General features: G+C 44.1%; 1 pseudogene; it reads right to left on the reverse strand.

The window, feature by feature from the left end:
* Positions 1-7,955: 7,955 nt before the first annotated feature.
* Positions 7,956-8,463, reverse strand: LOC138401644 (immunoglobulin lambda variable 6-57-like; annotated as a pseudogene).
* Positions 8,464-9,033: the final 570 nt, after the last annotated feature.

A 9,033-nucleotide genomic window follows, 5' to 3' on the forward strand; every position in this document is an offset into this window, starting at 1 on the left:
GTTTGCTCTCTCTTCTGCCCACATTACTCCAGGACTGCGGGTTTGTCTTTTTATTTTCAGTGGTGAGATTTTCTTGTGTGCTCTAGATGTCAGAGCTTTCTCAGAGATGCTGTCGGGACATGTTGCCTCCATCAGTCATTGGCTTTTCATCTCTTTGTGCCCTTTGCAGCCCCTTTTTGAAAATTTCCATCAAGTCAAATTTAAATCTTTTCTTGTACGTTGTGATTTGGTGTCATATCCAACAACCCATTTCAAAACACATGCTTATTAAGATTTCTTTCTATGTTTTCTCTTAAGTGTTTTACAGTTTTAACTATTGAATTTAGATCTTTAATCCATTTTGAAATAGTTTTTGTGTGTTGTATAAGTTAGGGGTCCATGTTTATTATTTATCCCGTATCTATCCAATGACTTCAGCAATATTTCCTGAAGACCTGAGGAATCTGTCATGTCATCTTGGATGTTTGGTGGACTGTAGGTGTGTGGATTCATTCCTGAGCTCTCAGTATTGTCCCACTTAATTGCATGGCTGTCCTGATGCCTGTTCTACACTGTTTCAATTAATGTAGGTTTATTGTCAGTTTTGAAATTGTGAAGTGGAAGTTCTCCAACTTTGTTCTTCTTTTATGAGACGGTTTTGACTATTTAGGATTCTTTGCAATTCCATATCACTTTTAGGGTCAATTTTTCTATTCATGAAAACAACATCAAGAGGAACAAAATGTGGGGCTTGATAGAGAGTGTATTGAATCTGTGGCTTGCTGTTGGGGTACAGTTGACCCTCCTTTTCCAGGGTTTCCAAATCCTTGGATTCAGACAACTGCGATCAAAAATATATAGAACAAGTAACAATGCACGATAACACAAATAAAAATACAGCATAACAACTATTTGCATGCCATCTACATTGTATTTGGTATTCCACGTAACCTAGAAATGATGTATACAGTAGGATGTGCACAGGTTAAATGTAAATACTGAGCCATTCTATAAATGGCTGGAGCATGTATGGATTTTGTTGTCACAGGTGGTCCTGGAAACAACCCCACATAGATACAGCAGGACAACATAACAGTATTCACTGACCCAATCCATGGATACAAGATGCCTTTCCATATACTTAAGTGATTTTTAATTTCGTTCATAAATATTTTGTAGTTTTCACTGTACATACTTTTCACTTCCTTGATTAAATTTATTTGTAAGATTTTTACTGCTATTTTGAGTTGAAATTGGCTTTTAATCTCTTATTGAAATTATTTATTGCTAATGTATAGACATAAAACTTAATTTTTCATGTTTATTCTATATTCATCAAATCTCATAAATTTATTTATTAACTGTGATATGTAATAAATTGTTTAGGAATATATGATTCGTCATTTGTGGATGGAAATAGGCTTACCTTTTCCCCCCCAACGTCAGAGACTTTTACTTGCTTTGTTCCCTAATTTCTCTGTTGATTTGACTTTTAATAGAATGTTGAATATTGGTGAAACAAAAGAACATTTTTTGTCTTCCTCCTCATTTTAGGGAGATAACTTTCAGTCTTTTACAATTGAAAACCATGTTAACTGTGAGTGTTATCTAAAATTTCTTTATAATACATTTGTTACATATTATATAAAGTTATATATAAATATACATATATATCTTTATATAGATATATAAAATAAGGAAGTTTCCTTCTGTTCCTATTTTTTGTCAAAAGTATTTTCTGCATCAATGTAGATGATCAGGTTCCCACATTAATCATTCTATTAATGTCATGTGTTATGGAGTTGGATATTCTTACATTGAACCACCTTTGCATTCTTGGACACATCGTGCTTGTGTATAACACAGAATCCTTTTAATATGCTGCTGGATTCAGTTTGCTAGTGTATTCTAAGATATTTTTCATCTGTATTGATAAGGGTATTAGTATTAATATTGTTTTTCTATTAATGCTTTTGGCTTTGATATCAGGTAATGCTCACTTAATAGAATGACTTAGGATGTATTCTCACCTTTGCTATTTGTTAGAAGAGTTTGAGAACGATGGGATATTATTCTTCAACTGTTTGATAGAATTCACCATGGAAGCTGTCTGGTCTTAGGCTTTCTTTGGTTGGGACATATTTGATTACTGATTTATTTCATTTACTATAGGCATATTCAGATTTTCTATTTTGTCTTCAGTCATTTTTGACATTATACCTTGAGTGTGTGTAGGAATTTGTTCATTGCACCTAGTTTATCTAATTTGTTGATATACAGTTGATATAGTGCGTGTGTGTGTGTGTGTGTGTGTATGTATATATTAAATTTCTTTATTGGAGATATTAATGTCCCAAATTTTATTTTGCATTTTAGTAATTTGAATCTATTCTAATTTTTATCATTCAGTTTAACAAAAGGTTTTTGAATTTGTTGATATTTTTAAAGAATCTACTTAAGTTTTGTCGATTCTATTGTTTTTCCATTCCCTATTTTGCTTATTTCTTCCCTAATGTTTATTTTCTATTTCTTATGCTGGTTTGGATTTAGTTGGCTCTGTTTTTATTTATTGCATGTGCAAAGTTAGATTATTGATTTGAGATATTTATTGTTTTGATGTAGGTGTTTACAGATGTAAGATTTAGTCTAAGCACTGCTTTCACTCCATCCCTTAAAAATCCACATGCTTGGTTTGGGAATACCAGAAAACTTCAAATTACATACGTGGCTCACATTATGTTTCTAGTGGACAGAGGTGTCCTGGACAGAGTGTATTCATGATTGGCTGTGAGTCTATGTTACTTTCTCAAGGGATTCTTCTAATGTGACATTCTAGGATTTTGTGTAAATAAAACCACAGAGAAAAACTTTAGTATTTTGCTCCTAGTTTCCCAAGAGTAGCAATGTAAGATATTCATTAAAAATAGTCATTAATTAATAATATACATACTCTGCTCTTATTTTCTAATGTTAAAATAACAAGTAGGTATTCAATTATATTAATGTTTTATAACGTAAAATATTTTTTAATAACTAAGATCTTAGAAAAAAGAAAGCAATTCATATGGATAAGAGTTAGGGGCCACCATGATTAGGTAAGAATGTCCGTCTGAAAAGGACAGAGTTGCTAAACTTGAAACCTGCTGTCTACGAGCAACCACCCTGATGGGCCCAGACCCCTGGGCTCTCTAAGTCATCCTCATCTCGGCAGCTGTGCACAAACCAAATCACCTTCTTCTCTCGCTACAATTTACCCTGTAGCAGTTCTGTTCTCCAAGCAAGTACCGTCACCTGTGCAGAGTTGAGCAGGTTTAAAGAAGGCTATTAACAGTAACTGGGCTAGATAAGCTTTAGACACATCCATCAATCACAGAAACTACCAAGTTTCTCGGTGCTAATGTCAACCATGTCTCTGAGAAGGTGTAGTCACAGGCAGTGACGGGGAAGAATGGGCTGGGCAGGAGGCGCAGACGGCTGCTTTGTGTCCACGTGGAGGAACCAAACCATGCTGCTGTCCCAAGAGAGGCCATAAGAATCAGGCAACAGCCCGGGGAAGCTCAGGGAGGCCACATGGAAAGAACTCCAAGGCCAGGATTAGTCTCAACCCCTGAGGGTTAAACTCTGTCTACCATCATGGTTTTGTGCTTTGTCACTGAGGGATGCTGGCTCCAGGCAGCAGCACAATAAAAATCCACACTGATGCTTCCAGCACAGGACAGAGTGACCTTCTGCACAAGGGCCTGATACAGTGAGGACGGCTGAGCCAGCTGACCCCACCCAGGACCTTAGAAATGTGGGTGCAGCCAGAGGGAGTTAGAAGCTGGCTTGCGACTCAGCCAGTGCCTGTGGGCCAGGAGGAAATGGGGGTCATGAGTGTCCCCATGGACCCTCCCTGCTCCCCCAGCAGCAGCCATTCATGAATCACAACAGTAGAAATAGTGGAGCTCGGCCCATGGTGAGATGCATAGAGCTCTGTCTCCTAGAGTCCCAGTTCAGGATTCTGCTGCAACATCTGGGTCACCCTCTATCCTGGAGGCAGAGTCATTGCAGACAAAAATCTCCCTCCCCACTCACTGTCTCCAGGCCCATCAGCAAGGACACCAGAAGGGAGGAGGGCGATGGCTGAGAACAGAAGGATTGTGGGGAGGGAGGCAGACCTGGGGGATCACCGGGCAGTAATAAAGGTTGTTCTGGCGCATGAGTATCTCATATTGATAATGACTCATTCTGGTCCACACACTAGACAAAGTTCAGTGTTTCCTCAGCTGGCCTGGCCCAGCTTTGCTGTCACCTAAGAACCACGTCCTGGTGCTCCCTGTTGGTCTCAGGGCCACACGCTCCAGGCCCCAATGTCTATGGATCTCCTGGTGGAGGACCCTGTTCCTGCAGATGGTCTTTTCCAGTGCAACCTCCCAGGGAGGACTGGAGACCAGGCTCCCCATGTGCCCTTGGGGATGGGACTTTGCTTCTCTCCAGGCCACTAACAATCACAGTACTTAAATTCCAGACTCAATGGTAAGTGCTTCTGCTAATGAGGTCTTGGCAGCATTTGAAATCATTGATTCTATACAAGTATTTGCTTAGTTTAAAACCTCATAAAGCACAGAAACATAATTTTGTAAATTCCTCTTCACATCTTTAATTTCTTTGAAATTTCCCCAAATCATTTTTTTTCTTCTGAGTTACCCACAAAAATAAGTGTCAAGTACATGGCCAGAAAATTTAGACTCCAGTGTTCATCTTTCACATGGGTTAAAAGAATTCATCCAAATCTATAAAGAGACACGTGTTATCATCTTAGATGTCTTCCTTTCTCAGGTCCCAGCAGATACTCAATCACCAAGTCTTGCCAACCATACTTCCACGTTGACCTTAAATTGTTCCTTCTCCATTTTCTTCAGTGTCACAGATGTAGTAAAAGACATCATTGTTTCCCCATGACGTCTTGCCTTTGTCACCCAACTAATTACCTTGCTCAGGGATTGCTTCAGTTTACGCTTCCTCCTATTCTCCCCTGTGACGATTCATTACAAGTGTCAGATGAGGTTGAACATCAGTGACTCCCTGTAGTCTCCAGGGTCAAGTGCACACTTCTTAGGATGTGTCAGTTTAATGGTCTGTCCCCATCATTTTTTTTACCCCATCCAGACTCATCTCAAGCTGCTTCCCCTGATCCTGTCCACATGTGAGCCCAGTGCAGGTTCCATTAATTACTAGAATGCACAACAAAGTTTTCTTTCCATCTATTCTTTGCAAATGTTGTTACCAGTACCTGAAGCATCATTTCCTCATCCATCCTCCTAGTTCATTTGCATGAACCCTAAATATAACATATTAGTTATCACCCCTTGGGGTCAGGCTTCTGTGTCCTAAATCCTTCCCCAGCACAAACCCACTCCAGGAGTTACCTGAGCACATGTCATCACGGGGACCTTTAATCTCCTCCCACAGCTGAGTATGTGGCCTGGGAGGGACAGGAGGAGACGGGGCTGCAGAGGCACAAATGAGGAGACTGGTGTTCTGAAGACCAAAGAAGGAAGCTGTGTTGGGGCATCACTGTCACTGTGACGGGGGTGACAGGAGGGGCCAGTCCACGCTCTAATGGTGGACAATCCTCATAACTGATCACAGCATGGAACTGATAGGTTGTTAGGAAGCAGTCAGGTAAGGGAATCGTCTTTTAGCTCCTCCAGGCATTGTGTGTCCTGAGTTCTTTATGGAAACAAGTCCTAGGTGAGTTGCCCATGTACAGACTCTCTGTGCTTTCTCTGTGTTAGTAACGATATGTGTAATGTCTATCATCAGACACATCCTGAAAAGATTTAGAATTGTGCTGCACATAAATATTTGTTAATTGTTTGAGATGTAATTCTAGAGACTCTTAACTGAGTTCTTGGTGTTCTGTTCTCGTCCCAACTTAAAAGAGACGCTTTAGTTAAGAGGCCTTAAAACTCCCACGAGTGCCCACCAGGAACCCAGGCCCTGTCCCCCTACAGGTGTGTCGACCACTTCTGGGGCAGTGAATAGGCTGAAGGAAGCACACAGGTGTGTGTCTCATCTCCCCAGGGCCCACCCAGTGCGGTCACCAAAGCTGCTGTCCTCTGCGGAATAGAGATGACCAGCGCCATCCTCAGGATGGAGCCCAGAGATGATGGCAGAGGCCACACAGTCTGTCCTAGAGCCAGGGAGTCTCCCTGAGGTCCAAGTGGGTCAGTTGTCCCTGAGGATCAGAAATTTGTGGACGTGTCCTGGGTGCTGCTTCTGCCAAGCCGTGTGCTGGTTGTCAACACCTTGCTAGTTCCAGTGCTGATGACTGTGACCATCTGTCCTGGGGACTTGGTCACTGGGGAGGCTGAGTCAGCAGTTCGTGGGCCACAAATACTGGAAGGTGGAGACACAGAGAGGACAGTGATCCCAGTGAGTGGGGAGGGGAGCAGAGGGGCATTGAGGCCCCCCAGGAGTCTTCCACTCAGGGAAGGTGGGTCCTCGCCAGGCAAGGTGGGGTAAGACAGCCTGGCCCTTGGTGGCCCCAGGGTCCTGGGAGGTCCTGACAGCTTCAGTCACTTCCCATCACAGCTCAGCAAAAGCACTGATGCTCAGTTAACTGCCCAACTTCTGAGGGTTCCCAGCTGGCAGGGCCAGACACACTCAGCCTCTGAGACAGCCCCACAGCGCCCCCTGCTGGACCCTGTCACTGGGCATCACCAGGACACACACCTGCTGAGGCCCCTGAGGATGCACAGGTGTCCTTGGTTGTGCTGTTCAGCTCACCAGATGCAGGTGCTCAGGGAGGAGGTAGGGACGCCAGTGGGGCTGTGATTAGAGACTATGGGACCATCTGATAATCAGACCAACAAGCACAAGGTTCTTATTTATACTTAATTTTACAACAGAAAACAAAAGGTAACATTTACAGACCTCATCTGTCCCCAGTACACTTCTTCATATTACTGAGAAGTTGGTAAACCATCACCTTTGTTCAAGGAGGCATCATCAGTTTATTTTTGCAATTGGTCCCTGTTTCCCATTTTCAATGTCATTTCTCTCACCTCAGTTATGACAGCTTTGAAAATAATCACTATTTTTTGTGCCAATATGAAAGTGACCAATATGGATATTTCTTGTAAATACAGTCATGTAATATCTAGCTCTTTTTTATTTCTTTCACTGAGCATAATTTATGAAGGGCCATATATGTGGAGCATGCATCAGCACTTCATACATGTTTATGACTGAATAATATCACCCTGCACGGGTGATGGATCTATTATGCGCCCTGTGTACATTGAACAATGATCAAAACAACCATGTGCTCTCCTAGTCATGGCTACACATCGTATCGCAGACTCTGCTGGGGCTTCTGCAGCGTTAGATAAATCAGTCTCTGATGTCCTGTTGCCTAGAATATCATTAGTCATCAAAACAAACATTTGTGGTCTGCGTGGTTATTCTTTTATCACATGGGAACCAGAAACTCAGAGATAAAAAGTCCAGCCTTGTGTCCAGCTGAATGGCGTGAAGGGGATTCAAAGTCAAGGGCGTTCCAAAGGCTGCACACCTGCCCTGTAACCAAGTGCTCTCAACCTGGGCTTGCTTCGCCCTCCAAGCAGGGGATGTTTATTTGGTGGTCTCTGGAGACACTTTTATTTTCATATGTGAGGGGAAGGTGTTTATCGAATCTACTCGATAGAGGCCAGAGATGCTACTAAACATATTACAATATATAGCAGTCCCCTAACCACAAAATATTAATAGTGCTGCCTTTCAGAAACTCTGTTTTAAACTACACATATACCCTGTGGACTGATTATAATTATATTTGATGACCAACCTTCAAGATATGGAAAGACGAATTGGTATTTTGTCAGCAGGCACACACAACTCAAGTGTTCAGGAGGGACAGGGAAGAGCTGCACACCCTGGTGGGGACAGGCTGAGGGCAGAGCCAGGGTGAGGATGCTCTGGGGGTTCTTGTCTCACTTCCCCATGGTCTGGAGCACTGTGTGACTGTAGCTGCTTTCATAAAACTGGCAGTAGTAGTCGGCCTCGTCCTCAGACTGCAGCCCAGAGATGGTGAGGGAGGCAGAGTTGGAGGAGCTGTCGATGGAGCCAGAGAACCGATCGGGGACTCCGGAGGGTCTTTCATCATCTCTGTAGATCACAGTGGTGGGGACACTGCCCGGGCGCTGCTGGTACCAGTGTACATATCTGCTCTCAATGCTGCCGCTGCTGCGGGTGCAGGAGATGGTGACCGTCTGTCCTGGAGACCCCGACACAGAGCTGGGCTGAGTCAGGACAAAGTTGGCCAAAGACCCTGCATAGCGGGAGAGACACAGAGATCAGTGAGAACAGACCAGACCCTGTTTCCAAAGAGGAGGGAGAGACCATCTTCCCGGGTGACATCCAGGAGCCCTCCCTGAGTTTCCTGCAGGCAGCCACCTGTGCAGTGAGCGAGGAAGGTGAGGAGGAGGGAGCCCAGGCCATGGTGGGGACACCCCAGGCTGTGCTTCCTGAGCTGACAGCCAGGACTGAGCCCAGCAACCCTCCTTATCTGACATCCTAATGCCCAGGGTGGGAGGTCTCCATGCAAATTTCTTCCTTTCTGGAAGCTGCACAAGCCCCACCTTAGACTTCACACTAGCTGTGGCTGAGAGATGGAGACACTGTCCCGGGGGGAAGGGCTACACCACACAGAGGACACAGGACACCTGCAGATGGGACAGGGGAGACAGCTCAGGCCCTGGGGAACCTGAGCAGGTGCTGTGACCACAACGCCCTCTCGTGGTCGCGAGAGGCACAGCGGCCCTGGGAAGGGGCTGGTGCTCAGGGCTCCCGCCCTCCCCACCCCCACCCCTCACAATTCCAGCCACTGTCCCAGGGTCTCTGCTCAGCATCCTGTGCTCCCTGCACTTAAACCTCCAAATCTGTCCAGTTGGTCCAACAGCCACTACTCTGGTGAAGACATTCTGATTCCCTTTCTGTCCTTGGAGGTGTGAATGTCACAGCAGAATGGGCTGTGTGGAAGGAAAGGGAGGGGAGGGCTCCGCCTTCTCC

The sequence above is a fragment of the Eulemur rufifrons genome, chromosome 21 (assembly GCF_041146395.1).
Source record: "Eulemur rufifrons isolate Redbay chromosome 21, OSU_ERuf_1, whole genome shotgun sequence".
In the NCBI taxonomy this organism is placed as follows: domain Eukaryota; kingdom Metazoa; phylum Chordata; class Mammalia; order Primates; family Lemuridae; genus Eulemur; species Eulemur rufifrons.